This window comes from Scylla paramamosain, chromosome 1 (assembly GCF_035594125.1).
Source record: "Scylla paramamosain isolate STU-SP2022 chromosome 1, ASM3559412v1, whole genome shotgun sequence".
Lineage (NCBI taxonomy): Eukaryota > Metazoa > Arthropoda > Malacostraca > Decapoda > Portunidae > Scylla > Scylla paramamosain.
The window spans coordinates 38,528,341-38,547,692 of record NC_087151.1 but is presented as its reverse complement, the minus strand read 5'-3'; the positions used below and the strand labels follow the sequence as shown (position 1 = coordinate 38,547,692).

The 19,352-nt window shown below is 41.7% G+C and overlaps 1 long non-coding RNA gene across 1 annotated transcript in view; it reads right to left on the bottom strand.

Annotated features, from left to right (window-relative positions):
- Nucleotides 1-17,599, bottom strand: part of LOC135104989 (uncharacterized) — a 20,845-nt gene extending 3,246 nt beyond the window's left edge. Inside the window, exon 1 of the long non-coding RNA XR_010270666.1 lies at nt 17,433-17,599. This is a non-coding gene — a long non-coding RNA (uncharacterized LOC135104989). The remainder of the gene's footprint in view (nt 1-17,432) is intronic.
- Nucleotides 17,600-19,352: the final 1,753 nt, after the last annotated feature.

The window sequence follows — 19,352 nt, the reverse complement described above, 5'->3', positions numbered from 1 at the left end:
TAAAGCTTTCCCTCTTTTTTTTTTTTTTTGTGTGTAGGAGGGATACCGGCCAAGGGCAACAAAAATCCAATAAAAAAGAAAAGGCCCACTGAGTTGCCGCTCCCCAAATAGGGTCCAAAGCGGTAGTCAAAAATTGAAAGATAAGTTTCTTGAAACCTCCCTCTTGAAAGAATTCAAGTCATAGGAAAGTGGGAATACAGAAGCAGGCGGGAAGTTCCAGAGTTTACCAGAGAAAGGGATGAATGACTGAGAATACTGGTTAACTCTTGCATTAGAGAGATAGACAGAAAAGGGGTGAGAGAAAGAAGAAAGTCTTGTGCAGCAAGGCCGCGGGAGGAGGAGAGGCATGCAGTTAGCAATATCAGAAGAGCAGTTAGCACGAAAATAGCGGTAGAAGATAGCAAGAGATGCAACATTGTGGCGATGAGAAAGAGGCTGAAGACAGTCAAATAGAGGAGAGGAGTTGATGAGACGAAAAGTTTTTTTTATTTCACCCTGTCTAGAAGAGCGGCATGAGTGGAACCTCTTTCCCCCCCCCAAAAAAAAAAAAAAAAAGGATCTGAAACATTCTCCATACATGGACGGATAAGACCCCTGTACAGAGTTAGGAGCAGGAAGGGTGAAAAAAAAAACTGGCGGAGACGTCTCAGAATACCTAACTTCATAAAGTTGTTTTAGTTAGAGATGAGATGTGATGTTTCTAGTTTAGATTATAAGCAAAGGACAAACAGATTCAGTGTAGAAGAGGAGTACAGATGAGTGTCACTGAAGAAGAGGGGATAGTTGTCTGGAAGGTTGTGTCGAGTTGATAGATGAAGGAATAGAGTTTTTGAGGCATTGAATAATACTAAGTTTGCTCTGGACCAATCAGAAATTTTAGAGAGATCAGAAGTCAGGCGTTCTGTGGCTTCCCTGCCTGAACTGTTTACATCCTGAAGGGTTGGATATCTATGAAAAGACGTGGAAAAGTGTAGGGTGGTATCATCAGCATAGGAGTGGATAGGACAAGAAGTTTGGTTTAGAAGATCATTGATGAATAATAGGAAGAGTGTGGGTGACAGGACAGAACTCTGAAGAACACCACTGTTAATAGATTTAAGAGAACAGTGACCGTCTACCACAGCAACAATAGAACGGTCAGAAAGGAGACTTGAGATGAAGTTCCAGAGAGAAGGATAGAAGCCGTAGGAGGGTAGTTTGAAAATTAAAGCTTTGTGCCAGACTCTATCAAAAGCTTTTGATATGTCTAAAGTAACAACAAAACTTTCACCAAAATCCCTAAAAGAGGATGACCACGATTCGGTAAGGAAAGCCAGAAGATCACAAACAGAGCGGCCTTGACGGAACCAATACTGGCAATCAGATAGAAGGTTGTGAAGTGTTAGATGTTAGGGTCGATGCCAAAAGAACAGTCCAACCTGGGAACATTAATTTTGTAGTCCCCTCTCCAGATGGGGACTACGAGGCTGGTGTAGGAGTCTCCATGATAATTTTAATTTTGAGTGAAGGGTGGTGTGTATGTAATTAGATGCTTGCAGTTTTGTGTGAAGGAAGGGAGTTGTCTTTGGAGGGCAGGCTGTGACTGCCCCCTTGTGTTGTGAGACACAAAGCGAAACGTTCAGTGATGTCACAGCTGGGTTTAATGATAAATTCACAGCACCCCCTGAACAGTGCTTTAGACCTCACTGGGAGTAATTATCGTTTCGGCAAGAGCCTATTTATCAACTCCTCTCCTCTAACTGACTGCCTTCAGACTCTTTCTCATCGCCGTAATGCTGTATCTCTTGCTGTATTCTATCAATATTTTCATGCCAACTGCTCTTCTGATCTTGCTAACTCCATGTCTCCCCTCCTCCCGCTGCCTCGCTGCACAAGACTTTCTTCTTTCTTTCACTCATATTCTGTCTACCTCTCTAATGCAAGAGTTAACCATCCCTTTCTCTGGTAAACTCTGGAACTCCCTGACTGCTTCTTTATTTTTCCCCTTCCTATGACTTGAACTTTTTCAAGAGGAAGGTTTCAAGGCATTTATCCTTTAATACTGGACTTCCACTTACGACTCTGTTCCGGTACCGGCACCTCGGTAGGCTTTTTTTTTTTTCTTTTTATTGCAGTTTTGTTTCCCTTGGATGGTGCCCCTTCTACATAAAGAAAATAAATTATATATATATATATATATATATATATATATATATATATATATATATATATATATATATATATATATATATATATATATATATATATATATATATATATATATATATATATATATATATATATATATATATATATATATATATATATATATATATATACGCATATAATTTGCATTTGCCTGGTGAGGAAGTCTCAGAAGGAGAGCAGTTGTCATCTGTCAAGACTAATTGTGAATGGCGACAAGTGTGTTGGCACAGCACCACCTGGCGCATGGCAGCCTTACCAGCAGCAGACAGGTGTCAGTCGGGCTAATGAGGATTCACGGACGCCGCCTTTATTCTTTCTTTTGAACACTCGTTTTACGTAAAATAAAATCGCTGAAAGTCTTTCTTTCTCTGTTTCGAGTCAAGACAGTCAGCATGTAGGACTGCATTCACTTTACAGCAGAGTGTTGCATTGCTCACTGTGCCTGGATCCCCTATGTGCGGGAGACAGGATGGCAGGCCGTGCCTACTCGTGAAAGTGAGTGGAGGAACTGCATTATCTTAAGAAAGGAGAGAAGGAAAAAAGTAAAACGAAGACATGGAAGTGACTTGTGAGAAGACACATCAAGAATAGCTGTACAACTACATAGGTGATGAGAGTTTCTTAAGAGGAGGAGGAGGAGGAAAAAGAAGAGGACCATAGAAGCAGACAGGTTGGCAAGTCTGGCGAGCAAGCAAACAAACAAGCAAGAAAACAAGAAGCAGGGAAGCAAGCAGACGCCGGGGAGCCGTGTTCGTGTTAATAGCGACTGTTAGGAGCAGCTGTACCTTGAGACGGAAATTAGGAGATTCCCGAGTTAGTGAGAGGAAGCGCGTTAATGAGCCAAGTAAGTTTGCAGTCCACCATCTTAGACAATACTGAATAATGCGGAGACGCAGCCACACACACACACACACACACACACACACACACACACACACACACATACATACGTCTTGCAAGTGACTATGGTATGGTGAACAGATGTTTCGACAATAGCGGATCATGTTAGTTTCTGTCTTTAGGAAATCACTTGAGTCAGGTGAGGTACCGGTAATGTGGAGGTAGGCGAATGTAGTAACCTTCTTTAAGAAAGGAGATGAAACTTTAACGTCTAATTGTAGACCTGTCAGTTCTGTTGTAGGTAAAATAATAGTCAGTAATAGTGAAGAACATTAAGTAGCATTTAGACAAACATAACTTGATAAATCAGTCACAGAATGGCTTCACGAAGGGGAAGTGTTGCCTGACGAACTTGTTAAGTTTTTACAGTAAAGTTTGCGAGGTGGCAGATAATGGTGATAGTTATGACATCCTATATCTGGACTTTAGTAAAGCATTTGACAAGGTACCCCATCAGAGGCTCCTGAGAAAGGTTAGGGCACACGGGATAGATGGAAAGGTGTTAGGATGGATAGGGTCATGGCTTAGCGACAGGCGACAGAGAGTTGTAATAAACGGCTCTAAATCCGAGTGGCGTCAAATAATTAGTGAGGTGTCACAGATTTTTTAATGTATATCAGTGACTTGGATAGTGGAATTATTAGTGATGTTAGAAAATTTGCGGATAACACGAAGATAAATAGATTAATTAGGTCAGAATCGGATGCCATCGCCTTGCAGGCAGATTTGGATAGGATGAACGAATGGACAGACACATGGCAAATGCAGTTTTATATCAATATATGCAAAGTACTTAACGTAGGTAGAGGAAACCCAAGCAGTAGGTACACAATAAACAACGAAGCTCTGGTAGGCTCAGGATATGAAAAAGATTTAGGAGTTATAGTTAGCTCTGAACTCCATCTAAGAAAGCAACGCATAGAGACCAGAAACAAGGCAAATAAGGCATATAGATTAATTTTTAGGAGTGTTAAAAGTAAAAAGTACCGAAGTAATATTAAAGTTATATTCGGCGCTGGTCACACCTCATCTAGACTACGCTATGCAGTTCCGGTCCCCATATTACAGGAAAGATATAGGTCTATTAGAATCAGTACAAAGGAGAAAGACTAAAAGGATACAGGAGATGAGGAGTATTCCTTACGAAGCGAGATTGAAGCTACTAAATTTACATTCTTTAGAGAGACGTAGGTTGAGAGGGGACCTGACAGAAGTCTTTAAGTGGCATAAGGGTTATAACAAGGTGGACGTAAACAAAATTCTTAGGATCAGTAACCAGGATAGAACAAGAAATAACGGGTTCAAGCTTGAAAAATTTATGTTTTAAAAAAGAGATAGGAAGGAATTGGTTCTCAAATAGAGTGGTAGATGAATGGACAGTAGTTAGTGGTGAGTCATTAGGGAGCTTTAAGAGAAGATTAGACAGATTTATGGATGGGGATGATAGGTGAAAATAGGCATATATAGGTATATTTCATACAGGGACTGCCATGTGTAGGCCTGATTGCTTCTTGCACCTTCTCTTATTTCTTGTTCTTATGTTCTTATGTGTATGCATCGGGCTTCAAGTCCCACTCGAAACAGAGAACGCTACAGGTGCAGTAAGGTAACGGGTGAAGAAATGGACAGGTGTCCTCCTTTGTAGTGTTACTTGTTCACGTCTCACTCACTCCTTGGTGGGGAGAGAGGATGAACAACTGAACTTTTACGAACAATTCACGTGATCAATGTGTAGGGAGATGTAAGAGAGAGAGAGAGAGAGAGAGAGAGAGAGAGAGAGAGAGAGAGAGAGAGAGAGAGAGAGAGAGAGAGAGAGAGAGAGAGAGAGAATGTATATATATATATATATATATATATATATATATATATATATATATATATATATATATATATATATATATATATATATATATATATATATATATATATATATATATATAAATGCAAACGTTTCCGTCACCAATCCTCCATTCCTTGCTTCCCCCAAGTCATTACCTTTGTTCCTTTTATTCCTTTTAGCACACCTGTCCCCTCACGCCCCTCGCCCCTCACGCCACTCGTCCGCCCTCGCTCTTCCTCGAAACATTAGTTACACTTGATAATCCTGAAGCTTCCCGCGCCTCCCCCACTCCCGCTGATCCTCACGATGGTCTGTCCGCCAATCCGCGTAAGCCATTCCAAGAGGGTCGTCGCCCACACACACACACACACACACACACACACACACACACACACATAGAAGTTGTACATGGATTCAGAATAAATAGAAATACTAAAAATTGTTGTGCCTTTCTCCTCTCCCTTTTCTCTCTGTCACATTTTTTTTCCTTCCAGTTCTCCTCTTTCTTTTACTCTCTCTTCCTCCCTTCCTTCATAATCTCCCCTTCATATCTACTCGGGTTGAAACCTCCCACTCCTCGCCACTCCACCCTCACCTCCTGACGCAGAAACTGAGGGTGTGGACTCTGCATAATATACGGCAGCGGAATATCTAGAAAAATGGTAGTCTTCCATCCCTTCCTTTCTTGATTTGGATGTTGCCCGACCGAATAATAAATAAACTAGTAAATAAATAAATAAATAGAAAAAAATAAATATAAGCTAAAACTATACCCGGCTGAAATGTGTGTGATAAACACTCATAAGAGAGGAAAAAAGTAGGCAATTAGGAAAAAGCTAATCGGCCACCTCACTTATTGCCTAATTCCTTTCTATTCCTTCCTTCCACATGCACACACACACACACACACACACACACACACACACACACACACACTGAAGTAAAAACACGTAGACAGACTAGACATGACCATACGAGTGTAGGTCAGACCTTTGTTTATAAAGGAGGAGTTTCAAGAGTTCCGAACCTGAGTGGTCTCTATTGTAGTAGCCTTTCTTTTTCTTTTATGGGAGAGAGAAACTAACGGGCATTATTTTATCTTGAATTTCCTTTTTGCCTTTAGCTCCTCACTATGTATAAAACCCCTACGATATATATATATATATATATATATATATATATATATATATATATATATATATATATATATATATATATATATATATATATATATATATATATATATATTTTTTTTTTTTTTTTTTTTTTTGTATTAGAGGGACTCTGGCCAATAGTTACAAAAAGAGCGAAAAAAAAAAAAATAGACCACTGAGACACCAGTTCCGAAAGAAAGGTCAAAAGGATCATCCAAAATTGTCTTGAAATTTCTTTCTTGAAAAGTTATAGGAAGCAGGGAATATAGAAGCATGCAAGGAGTTCCAGAGTTTACCAGAAAAAGGGATGAAAGATTAAGAATACTGGTTAATTCTTGCATTAGATTGGTGGACAGAACAGGAGTGAGAGAAAGTAGAAAGTCTTGTGTAGCGAGTCCACTGGAGGACGGGAGGCATACAATTAGCAAGGTCAGAAGAGCAATTAGCATGAAAATGGTGGTAGAAGATAGCAAGAGTAATTACTCCACAGTAGACCTTAGCTCCACGCAGATCCATATCTCCTTTCACCCTCCTCCTAATAATAATCGCTACTAGTGGACTGACTACTGGGCCGTGTCACCCTCGAGGCTTTCCTCTTTATTTATTGCGGAGGGAGCAGGCGGCGTCCATAATTAATTAACATCGGAAGTCTCAGTAAATACCCTTTGTAATTTAGTTTCCTCTCCATTATGTTTTCGTTGTGAAGTAGTTGCCTCTCTCTCTCTCTCTCTCTCTCTCTCTCTCTCTCTCTCTCTCTCTCTCTCTCTCTCTCTCTCTGAGTCTCTGAGTCTGTCTCACTCTCCCCTCCTTCTCTCTCTCTCTCTCTCTCTCTCTCTCTCTCTCTCTCTCTCCCCTCCTTCTCTCTCCTCTCTCTCTCTCTCTCTCTCTCTCTCTCTCTCTCTCTCTCTCTCTCTCTCTCTCTCTCTCTCTCTCTCTCTCTCATTGAATATGTGTGCATATTTAGTTATTTTTACATTTATTTGTATACGAAATGAGAGAGAGAGAGAGAGAGAGAGAGAGAGAGAGAGAGAGAGAGAGAGAGAGAGAGAGAGAGAGAGAGAGAGAGAGAGAGAGGGAGAGTAATGCAAAGTAATGCCAGTAAGACCAGCTGCTTGATGCACGCAATAAGTTCCCTTTCTTTAGTGTTTCACAATAAGCTCACTCGATCCCCAATAGACGAAAACTTCCCGACACCCTCCTAAAGCTTGCCGCTGAGTTATCATATAGCCACCCCTTGACTGTTTCTGCTCCTTATAACGCTATAAGAACGTTAGAAGACGCCAAAATGCCAGTGGTCCCAGACTGAGCAGCTACTATGCATTTACTCGTTATCTGAATGTCTACTGCGTTTCCGTGGTGCAGTGGCTAGCTCGCCTGGCTACGAATTCGCAGGTCCTGTTGGGTCAGTGCGAATCGGCGCACAACTCACCCAGTTCTTCATCCTTCCTTTGGTTTATTTGGTAAATGGGTGCCTGGAAAAAAACTTTGGGAAGGTAAATTGTGGTTTTTGTGTTCCCCATGGTTAAGTATATCACTCATCACAGGTTTAAAGATCAATGAGACGTAAATGAGTGCGTAAGAACATAAGATAAGGGAAGCTGCAAGAAAGTATAGCGTATGATGCCAAATTGGTCTTCGTACGTCGAAGCGACATTTTGCTGAAGGCTTTATATCTTATTCTTTTATATATAACTTTGAATATAGAATTATATTCTGTACGGCATTAAACGCCTGGCCAGTATTCGAACACAACAACATCTTTTGAGTATTGCTTCGAAATAACGTAGTAGTGCCAACTAGCATTTTTTTTTTCGGTCAGACAACGTTTCACATTTTCTGTATGGAAGTCTGTTTCTTTCCATTATTTTGTTCTTAGCTCCTGTTCATTTCACAAGGAACAGCCAGTGACCAAAACAGATTTGTGGCTAGAATGTCCGGCAAGAGGCGAAAACTTGCACCAACGAGTTCGTTTGTTGTGTGTGTGTGTGTGTGTGTGTGTGTGTGTGCACTTGCTACAATCAAGAAAGTAAATCAGATTATGTGTGTGTGTACCACATCAAGAGGGAGGTAGGTATGCGGAATCTATTAAAAATTATATTTCTAATGCATTAATTAGATTTTCTTCATTAAGAAGGAAATCCTTTGCGAACATTTCCCTCGCGTGCTGGACTCCCTTGTGTGTGTGGCGCGGGCAAAAGATTGAATTATATCAAAGGGACACGTGCCCAGCTACTCAGGGACTCTCGTAAATACAGAAAAGAGAGGGCGAGGGCAGAGCGAAGTAATACATTGTATGTTTATACATATTACATGTATGTCAGTTTGGGGACAAAGCTAGAGAGACGAGGTGGTCTGGGTATGTCAAAAGGAAATTTGATTAATTTGATTTGATTGACAAAAAAAAAAAAAAAGGAAGATGCAGCAACGAGGAGTATACAGGGAGGAGGATGCTCAAGAAGGAAAAGGAGACCTAAGAGAAGGTCTGTGGACGCAGTGAAAGAAGTGATATTTGTAATGAGCGTGAATAAGGAAGGCGCAGATGACCGAGAGCGATGGAAAAGATGAATCCACTTTTGTGACCGACCTCTAACTGGAGGAGCCGAAAGAAGACACGTACAGCCATAGTCACAAATCAAGTACCATGCTGCACTCTCACTGCGATTTGATGTTTCCTTTAACTCCTCTGAAAGTTGACAGTCTAACAAGCCCTGACAATTAATAGTTTCACAGCAGATCTGAGGACTTAAGACTGAATAAAAGCACTAAACATTGTGTGTTGCTCTACCGTAGAACCCATATTCTGAAGTACTTCTTGGCCGCACCTCCACTACATTAAAAACTCTAATTGAAATGACACGAGATTAACAATTTTTCTGCATTACTAATTAAACAAACTAAAAGAACACCCTTCAGAACCAGGACTTCAAAAATAATCGTGGTGATAAAGGAAAGCATTACAGAATAATGGCGTGCTATACATCTGATCATGACTGCGTACTGTAGTCATGGGCGTGCAGGGGTTGGTGGGCCGCCCGCTCTCCCTCCAGCGCCCACAGCTTTAAGGCGACGGAGGGAAACAGTTGCCGGAGTCTGAAGGGGGGCGGGTGTGGGAGTAGGGAAAGGGAACGAGCACCAACGCAGAAACTAATTAACGGCGCGGCTCTTTGAGGAGGGCGGCGGGACCGTTTGTGTTTAGCGGTGGTCGGTCTTAATCACAGGCTGAGCGGGATTATTACATTTTTAAGCGGCCAGGAAGTGTGTGTGTGTGTGTGTATGTGTGTGTGTGTGTGTGTGTTAATGATGGTAATAATAATAATAACGATGCTAATACTATTACTACTACTACTACTACTACTACTACTACTACTACTACTACGACTATTAATCTATATAATTAAAAGAGCCTCGCTTGTCTTTCTGTCTATCTGCCTATCAGTTTGTCTACTATCAACGAATTAGACCATAAAGAGGTGAATGGGAAAATGGGAGAAAAGTACTGCCACGCCCATGGGTGCCGCCCGCGAGGGCCCCCCGCACGAAGGAGGTAACGGGCTTGCTATTTGAAGTGAATTTCTCCTTTTAAGATATAAGATTTAGCTGTAATTCGCCTCACCTGTGTCCTCCTTACGAAGACTGGTCTGCTGCCCCGCCTGTGATCGCACCATGGGACGTCATTTATTATTGTATTTAGATTCTATTTTTTTTTGGCTGCCCATCAATCAATATGTTAACTTATTTCTATCTACTTGTTTATGTTTATGTGTGTATGTATCTATGTAAGTATGCATGTGTGTACACGCATGAAATAAGTATATATGTGCTGTATGCATGATAGTATCCATATATTATTTACATATATTCACTTTTCATACGTCAATCTGTATTCTATCTTATGTGGCGGGACGCTTCGCCAGCCGCGCCCGCCCAGCAACCACCCCTACATCCCCAGTCTGTGTCCGCCCAGCCATGCTGGCGGACATGAGTAGTCTGTGTCCGCCTTTCCTCGGTGGCGGACATGTGACTTGCTGGCAGCTACTTTATTATAATTTTGTACAGTTTTATTATATCAATATACGGCAGCTGATTTTCATCACCGTGTTTCCTTGGCCACCACTTCTACAGAAGTACTAGAAGTATATATACATTATCTAGTACATCTGCACCGTCTGCTATCTGTTGGTTATCTATTTATCCTAATTTCAATATTTATACCTCCATTTCTCCACCATCTACTCTGCCGAGCTGTATATCTGCTTTAATATACATTCAGCTCAAACCCTGAATTTTCAATAAATAACATTCTGCTTCGAAAGTAATGCTCTTTAACCATTATGAAGAATGCATGTAGGAAGATGGATGTAGTGCAGTATTTGTGATATTCAAGCTGAGAAAATATTCATTGATTAGACAAGCTAGAATAAAAAATGAAAGAAATGACTCTGTATGAATTAATGTAGGAAGTAATGCTCTTTACCCATTATAAAGAATACATGTAAAAAAGACGGATAGACGGCAGGGAGTCGCAGTATTTGTGATATTCGAACTGAGAAAATAGTGTGATTGATTAGAGACAGACTAGAGTACAAGAAGAAAGTATTGCCTCTGCATGAACTAACGTACATAAAAAGGAAGACTAATAGATTGATGTGTAAATTCGTGTGTAGTGGTTTTGGAAATTGGAAACTAAGTTATGGCCCATTGTTATTAAGTTGGGATAGATTTACCAGAGAAAGTAGTGAAAAAAAGTAGGAAAGTAGGAAAAAAAAAAAGACAAGTAAGTCGATATTGAAAAGTGAGTTACCGCTCCGCGACAACGATGTTACATTATAGTGGCGGATAGGTTTTCTGAAGAACATGGCATGAATATTTTGTGTCTGTCAAGAAAAAATAAACTTTTATAGATGAAACGGGCGTAATGAAATTCTGAAAATTTCTGAAAAAATGGTTTTTAAGAAAGGCCAGGGATGGTATGCAATAAACTCGAGTGTGAAATACGGCCAATTCTATATTTGCGCAATGTGATACATCGTTCTCAGTAGGAAATTAGTCGGATTTGAGTATACGTGTGCAAATTTATTGACGTTGCAGCAATAGATAGAAGAGTAAAAGTAAATCAACACATTATTACTATGTTAAAATTATATTAGTATGATAGAGTTATGTTAAAATTATAAGAGAGAGAGAGAGAGAGAGAGAGAGAGAGAGAGAGAGAGAGAGAGAGAGAGAGAGAGAGAGAGAGAGAGAGAGAGAGAGAGACGAGAGAGAGGAGAGAGAGAGAGAGAGAGAGAGAGAGAGAATTCTGATTGCAGCATTCAGATAAAAGATAAAATAGTGGTGCTAACGAAAGAATGCTGGAGCCAACGTGTTCTAATTGAAAAGAGAGAGAGATGTACCATTGAGGAATACAATAGGATATCACAAATATGAAAGGGAGGGAGAAAGGAAGGAGGGGATGAATGAAGGACTTAGAGAAGTGAGAAATAGGGAAGAGAGGGAGTCAGAGGAAAGAGTAAGAACAAAGGAAGGATGAATGGGAGAATCGGTAGAGGGGATGCATGCAGATGAAGGGACAAAGGTTGGCGAAGTAAAATGTATGAAGGAAAACAAGAGAGGCAACACGTAAAGCACCATAGAAACACTATTTGAGCGGCGTGAAGCAAGGAAGAATACACAGGCTGGTGAAAGTGAAAATCGAGTCAAGTACCGCTGGAAGTAAATATTTAGCAGCCAGATAAGTTAAACAGTTGAATGAATGAGAGAAAGGCTCCTTCATCTGCCTGTGAGGGAGGTAATCAGCTGGAAATTCCCTCAACTGATATTCACAAGACTGGACATCTTTAGGAAACTGACAGAAATATGGTTAGAAGACATTGGCCCTCAACAAAAAAAGTGAGCCATTAACTGTACACTCCGATTATGAATATGTATTTCCAATGACGTTTGCACTAGTAATAAATACCAGTAACATAATTATATTCGTTACAGTTCTTTGCTTGAGATAAAAATAGAAGATTGATGGACGTAACTATTATCCAATATCGACTGAACCTCGCGGTGCAGTGTCTTGGTGATCCTGTGGTTAGCGAGACGTGGCATGCCTTCGTGTCATCATCAGATGGGCGGGGCTTATTTCGCTGGGAAAAGTGTACATAACCAGAAATGGCAGTCCTCCCACGGCAATGCCGCGCCCCAGCCATAGGTGGCGCCTGAGTGTGGCTTCTGTACTGCCACGATGATGTCACACTGTTGCTGTGACCATTGTCGTCGCTCGTCTTCGCCATCAAGGGACGGTGAGCGAAGACGATAGCTATTGCAGTGGAGAGGAACGACGACGTCAATAGGGAAGCGATGGTGAGTATTATATATCACTGTAGCTCGACATCGTCATATTTGGTATTACCGTCCTATGCTACTGTCATCGTCGTTGCCTGGATTTTAAGGGTGAAGATTGTGGTTAAACTACAGAGATGTATAAGAACAGATGGCTAACAGTTGGCCGAGCTTGTGTGTGTGTGTATGTGTGTGTGTGTGTGTGTGTGTGTGTGTGTGTGTGTGTGTGTGTGGTTACGGCTTTAGGGGAGAAGCACCCAGAAGCATTAGGCAGAGTCAGAGGCAATTCATGTTGGGTGAAGTGATCGTCTGGCCCTGTGATCCGTGGACGCAGTGGCCTGAGAAGAGCGAAGTGCCCACCCTGCCGTCCCTTTGGTGTCGTAGCTCAACAGCAACGTCAGGCAGCCTTCGCGCGAGTCTCTTTTAGGATTTGATTTAACACGGGGAAAAAAGTTACTACTTCTAGCACTCCTTACAATTCATCTCATATTATAGATTACATTTTGCTTCCAGTAGTACATATCATTAGGGGGTGTGTGGTAGGTTTTGGTTACGTAATGGTGCTTGAGGAGCAGGAGAGCAGGAGTGGATGTAGCAAGCTGCACGTAACTCCAGCGTTTGTTACTGAGCTTTCATGTCTACCTTTAAATCCCAAAGCCACCCTATCACTGGTATTAACTGAATAACACAATTTACTCGCAGGATCTATCATTTTTCAGGTTTTGTTACTAGACTGTCAGTTCACCGGAGGACTTAAGACTGAGAGAAGACTAAGAACAAAGCGGGAATGAATCTTTTTTATGTAATAGGGGCACTGGCGAAGGGCAACAAAAAGGAAGAGAGAGAGAGAGAGAGAGAGAGAGAGAGAGAGAGAGAGAGAGAGAGAGAGAGAGAGAGAGAGAGAGAGAGAGAGAGAGAGAGAGAGAGAGAGAGGAGAGAGAGAGAGAGAGAGAGAGAGAGAGAGAGAGAAAGGCCCACTGAAGTGCCAATCATTAAGAAGGTTATTCGACATCTGATCATCATTCCATCTTGAGTGGTAATCAGTACACAGGTAACTTTTCCAGGCAATAAAATGGAGCCAGTGCGTGCCTTTTTTTTTTTTTTTTCACTCAAACTTCACCTCTTTTGATCCATGATGGATTAACTTATCACCATATAAGAGCTCTCTCTCTCTCTCTCTCTCTCTCCTCTCTCTCTCTCTCTCTCTCTCTCTCTCTCTCTCTCTCTCTCTCTCTCTCTCTCTCTCTCCTCATGTAAATCCAAGCTGGTCGTTTGACGAATGACTATAGCACATTTTGAACAAAGAACAAATTGGTACAACGCACTGACTTACCGCACCACTATCCTTACATCACAGTACTGTCTGATTAGAGTAAGAGTCGGAAAAAAGAGATAGATGGTATAAGCTGCGGGAAATGATTGAATTAAAACCCTGCTTTGTAAGTGCCGGATTGTGGAAGGGCGGAACGAAGACGAGAGAAAGGAAGAAATGGGAAATAACATTGCGCTACATCTGAAGCAGAAACCTGGATGGTGCCTGGCATAAACTAACTCCCGCTTCATTCGTCACTTGGCGCTTCTGTGTGAGCGAGTTACACCTTGGCTGAAGGGAGTTCCAGGCGGGGCGAGAGTGTACCTGACACCTGTAATCGCGCCTCTCATGCACGGTAATGGCAGACTCGCTCCCCGGCATCAGGTGCAAATGAACTTCATGGCCTGAAAATTCCCCAACCTTATTCCGCAATTTTTATGCCTCGTATTCTTAAACGCTTTGGCTTCATATCAGAAAGATCTTTAAATAAATAATTAGTCGGGTTCTAATGAGTGTTTTTTTTTTCTCCTTGATTCAGAAAATAAGTCTAGAATCGTGAAAATACTGCTAAAAACTGCACTGATTTTCACTAACTCCTCAAATAGCGGAAATAAGACGCTGAAGTGTGTGAAGATACGGTACGTGTGTGTATGTGTGTGTGTGTGTGTGTGTGTGTGTGTGTGTGTGTGTGTGTGTGTGTGTGTGTGTGTGTGTGTGTGTGTGTGTTGCATAATCACGTATCATTTTTTTTTTGGGTGGGGGCTCTTAGATTTCTATAAATGTAAAGTATCTTATTCCACTTGATTCCTTGAACAGTCTAGTAGTTACCGAGTAAGTGCGGTGCGTGGATTCCACAGAAATAGTAAATAAGAGGAAATAGTACAGGAAAGTCACATTTATAACTGAACGTATTAATATGTCTAATGGTGAAATGTTTGGAGGGTTTGTTGATAAAATGGAGTTGGAAAGTATGAATATTATCTTGACTGAGGGGCGTGTGACTGGGCGCAAGAGAGCATGAATGAGAGATTGACTACATACTGGTAAATGGGAGAACGCGTGAAATTGTGTAGCATGTGTGGATAGATGAAGATGGTATGGCTAATATTGTGTCTCATTACAATATGCTGGTTGTGGAGTGCGTGGAAATTAGTGATATACTTGCCACCCACACCTTGGGAGGTCACCTTCAGGAGCCAGGTGGCCACCAGGTAACACGTAGCGCATCTGGCACCCGGCACTGCCATTGACCCGCGGGATTGGAAAGGTTATTCATATTAACCGAAAGAGAAAAGCCTGAATAAGGGCTAAAAATTAATCCTGTATTGCGTACTGAGAAAAAAAGAAAAGAAGAAAAAAAAAAAAAAAGAAAAAAAAAAAAAAAAAAAAAAAAAATATATATATATATATATATATATATATATATATATATATATATATATATATATATAATATATATATATATATATATAATATATATATTATATATATATATATATACGAGTATATACGAGGTGTGTCATTAAAGTTCCAGGACTGGTGCCACACAAGTTTTATTTCACATCCAGGCTACAAACTATAAGGTTATCTCCTTCGAAGTAATCCCCCTGGCACCGCATGCACTTGTCCATCCTTCTCTGCCAGGCTTGCATGCACTGCTGGAAGGATTCTTGCGGGATGCTCCTCAGCTCCGTCGTCACGGCCTTTTTGATGTCGTCCGCATCATCAAAACGGGTCCCCTTCATGACCTCCTTGAGCTTGGGGAAGAGGAAGAAGTCGCACGGAGCGAGGTCAGGTGAGTAGGGCGGTTGCTCCAGCACGGCGATGTTCTTCTTGGCCAAGAACTCTCTGATGCTCAGGGCATTGTGAGCAGGCGCATTGTCGTGGTGAAGCAGCCACGAGTTGCCCTGCCACAACTCCCGCCTCTTCTCGCGCACTGCACGAAGCAGACGCCGCAGTACTTCTTTGTACACATGTTGGTTGACTGTCTGGCCCTGTGGCAAGAACTCGCAGTGGACGATGCCCCTCACATCGAAGAAAGCGATCAACATGACCTTGAAGCTGGACCTGGACTGCCTTGCTTTCTTCGGCCGTGGCGACGCCGGACTCTTCCATTGAAGGCTCTGGCGTTTGGTCTCCGGGTCGTACTCAAATACCCAGGACTCATCGCCGGTGATGACTCTCCTGAGCAAGTCTGGTTCAGTTTCCAGACGCTCGAGGATGTCCTGACACACCTGCATGCGTCGTCCCTTCTGGTCATCGTTCAGGAGTCTCGGCACCATCTTCGCACAGACTTTCCGCATGCCCAGATCTTCAGTGATAATCTTCCACACGCTGTTGTGGTTCATGCCAAGCTCATCTGCGATCTTTCGAACAGTCAACCGACGATCGTCACGCACCATCTGCTTGACACGCTCAACATTGGCCTCATTCCTGCTCGTTGAGGGTCTTCCACTCCTGGGGTCATCTTCCACGTCCTCCCGGCCCTCTTTGAACCTCTTGCACCACTCAAAAACACGTGAGCGTGACATTGTCTCATCCCCGTACACTTTTTGCAGCATACCCAGTGCTTCTGACGGCGTTTTCCCCAACTGCACCAAAAACTTCAAGTTTGTTCGCTGTTCAGCGCTCATTGTTAAACGACCTGCAACAGAGGACATGATTTTAAAAGCACGTAAGAAAAAGATTAGTGACTGTAGAGGGTTGGGAGCGCAGTTGTATACTCCAGAAGGATTACTTTGAAGGGGAAATATGGTGGTTTGTGGCTTGGGTTTGAAATTCATCTTTTAGGACACCAGTCCTGGAACTTTAATGACACACCCTCGTATATATATATATATATATATATATATATATATATATATATATATATATATATATATATATATATATATATATATATATATATATATATATATATATATATATATATATATATATATATTGCAGCTGTATAAGGGAGAGGGGAAAAAGATATTTAGAAAGATGAGGTAATATTTATGGAAAACGCAGAGGTTCCCCCAGCTGTTAAATGTTTTACACATTTACTGAACACAGGCACACGCAGAACACACACAGATGCATCGCCGCGAAAAATGTACAACAATCCCATTCTGAAATAGTGTTTCCCATTTTCATGAAATTCTTTCTTGTTGCAGAGTAAAAGAAAAGAAAATGTGAGGGCAAAAAATTGTAGTGGTGTGTGTGTGCGTGCGTGTGTGTGTGTGTCTGTGTGTGTGTGTGTGTGTGTGTGTGTGTGTGTGTGTGTGTGTGTGTGTGTGTGTGTGTGTGTGTGTGTGTGTGTGTGTGTGTGTGTGTGTGTGTGTGTGTGTGAGTGAGTGAGTGAGTGAGTGTGTGTGTGTGTGTGTGTGTGTGTGTGTGTGTGTGTGTGTGTGTGTGTGTGTGTGTGTGTGTGTGTGTGTGTGTGTGTGTGTGTGTGTGTGTGTGTGTGTGTGTGTGTGTCACATTTTAGATGAATACAAGAGTGTAGATTTTAAGGTATTGTTTACGAAATACAGAATACGATTAACACGCTTCTTAAACATGAGCCGAGGACTGTGCATGCTTAAAGGACACTTTCAACCCATCCTGGGCTGTGTAAACAGTGATGACCATCTACTTGAATAAGATGAAGGGCAACACAGCTTGAGAAGATGGGAAAGACGGGAAAAAGAGCTAAAACGATTGAAAATGGTGTCTTATGCCTTACCTAAACATTTCCTCCGACAGGTCCAGCTTATCAGTATGCACCCCCATCGCAGCCACAGTGAAGGCATCCCCCTTCTGTAGCAAGTCCGGGCAGGTCATGTCATGGGGGATAAGACGCAAACAGTATTAGGTTCAGGAAGGTACGCTGGAGATCCTTAGTTGATTTTAGTTGTTCTGTAGGAAAAAAAAGTGAGTAATGCATTTAAATTTCTGTACAATACTAGTAGATGGAACGAACTAAAAAAAAATAATAGGTACCTGACATAATACTTGACATTTACTTTATTATATTGTATTTGTTATTAAATCATAGTCATTCATGTTCTTAGTATCACTATACTGGGTACACGTACGTATATGTAATCCTATTCATGGATATGGAAAAAAATAGTTAGGTATGTTTCATACAGGGCTACGTGTAGGCCTGATGGCGTCTTGCAGCTTCCCTAATTTTCTTATGGCCTTTTTTATGTTCTTATTCCCAAAACTTTCAAACAACAAGCAACACACACACACACACACACACACACACACACACACACACACACACACACACACACACTTTTTCATACAATGTAGTTAGTTATTGGAACGCTTGCGGTTTCCTGATATTCCACGGAAACTCAGAAGCTGGGAGATACACAGTATTAAAAGTAACAAGGCCACATCAATTATGGCTGGCTGTTCACTGACTTTCCCAGAATCTAATGGAATGAATGGACACGCAGGCAGTGGTCCCTCGTGTCAGCAAGTCGGAGGGGAAGCCACAGGAATGTACACAGGCCCCTCGTTTTCTGAGTGAACTGAGAGGGCAGGCACTTACCCATTTCGTAATAAACTGGTATTCAAATGCGGCGAGTAATACATTAAAGTACACTAAATCCTGAAGACCGGCCGTTCATAAGACAGTGCCGGAGGGTGGCTTAAGTCCAAGCCGCTCCTCCAATCTCATCTAAGCCACGTGCCTTCCTAAAACACCCACAGAAAGCCGTATTATCTACTCCACCTTAATTCAGATTTAGCTGCATCATCTCTTAAACAATTACTTCACCTCGCCGAGTCTTTTGTCTTCTTGCAACTTGTATTTCCTTTTCCCTTACCAAGACGTTTTAGGTTTTAACTAAATCTCTCTCTCTCTCTCTCTCTCTCTCTCTCTCTCTCGCACATACATACCTTACTAACGCATTTCCTGCCTCAGTTACCACCACCACCACCACCACCACTACCTACCTAAGCACTGCACTCCTCTCCCTCCGACTTTTTCTTTCTCTTTCTCGGGTCCAAGTATAACAGTGCATTATCCTGCAGTCTTCTACTCTTACTCCTACTCTTACTACTGCTGCTACCTGAAAACTTAATATTGTTGGGTCTATATCGCATTTTCCTCACTTAATTTATTGTTAGAAATATAAGCGCAGGGGTCTGGCACCACCTGAGGCCATTTTTATGATATTGGACGTGATATTTATGGAGGCCCGATTATCGTGCTTGGAACTCAGGCCGGGAGGAGGAAGAGTGGGGCGAGGAAAAGCACCGGTAATGCTGGACTATATTTTGCTGCTGCAACTCAGTGTTTTAGAGAGAGAGAGAGAGAGAGAGAGAGAGAGAGAGAGAGAGAGAGAGAGAGAGAGAGAGAGAGAGAGAGAGAGAGAGAGAGAGAGAGTACTGATGATGCAGACACACGGAAAGACAAACAGGCAGATAGACAAACAGACAAAGCAATAGTAATAGAGACAGAATAACAAACAGAGACAGGCAAATAGACAAGCAAACATACAGGCAGCCAAACAGAGTAATTATAATAGCAACCCACCGCAAACACACATACGTATCTCATTTAATACGCGGACATGACGGAAAGATACAAAATGCGGCAGAGAGGAAGGGGAAAAAACACGACCGTTTTCATCCTCTTGTCCTG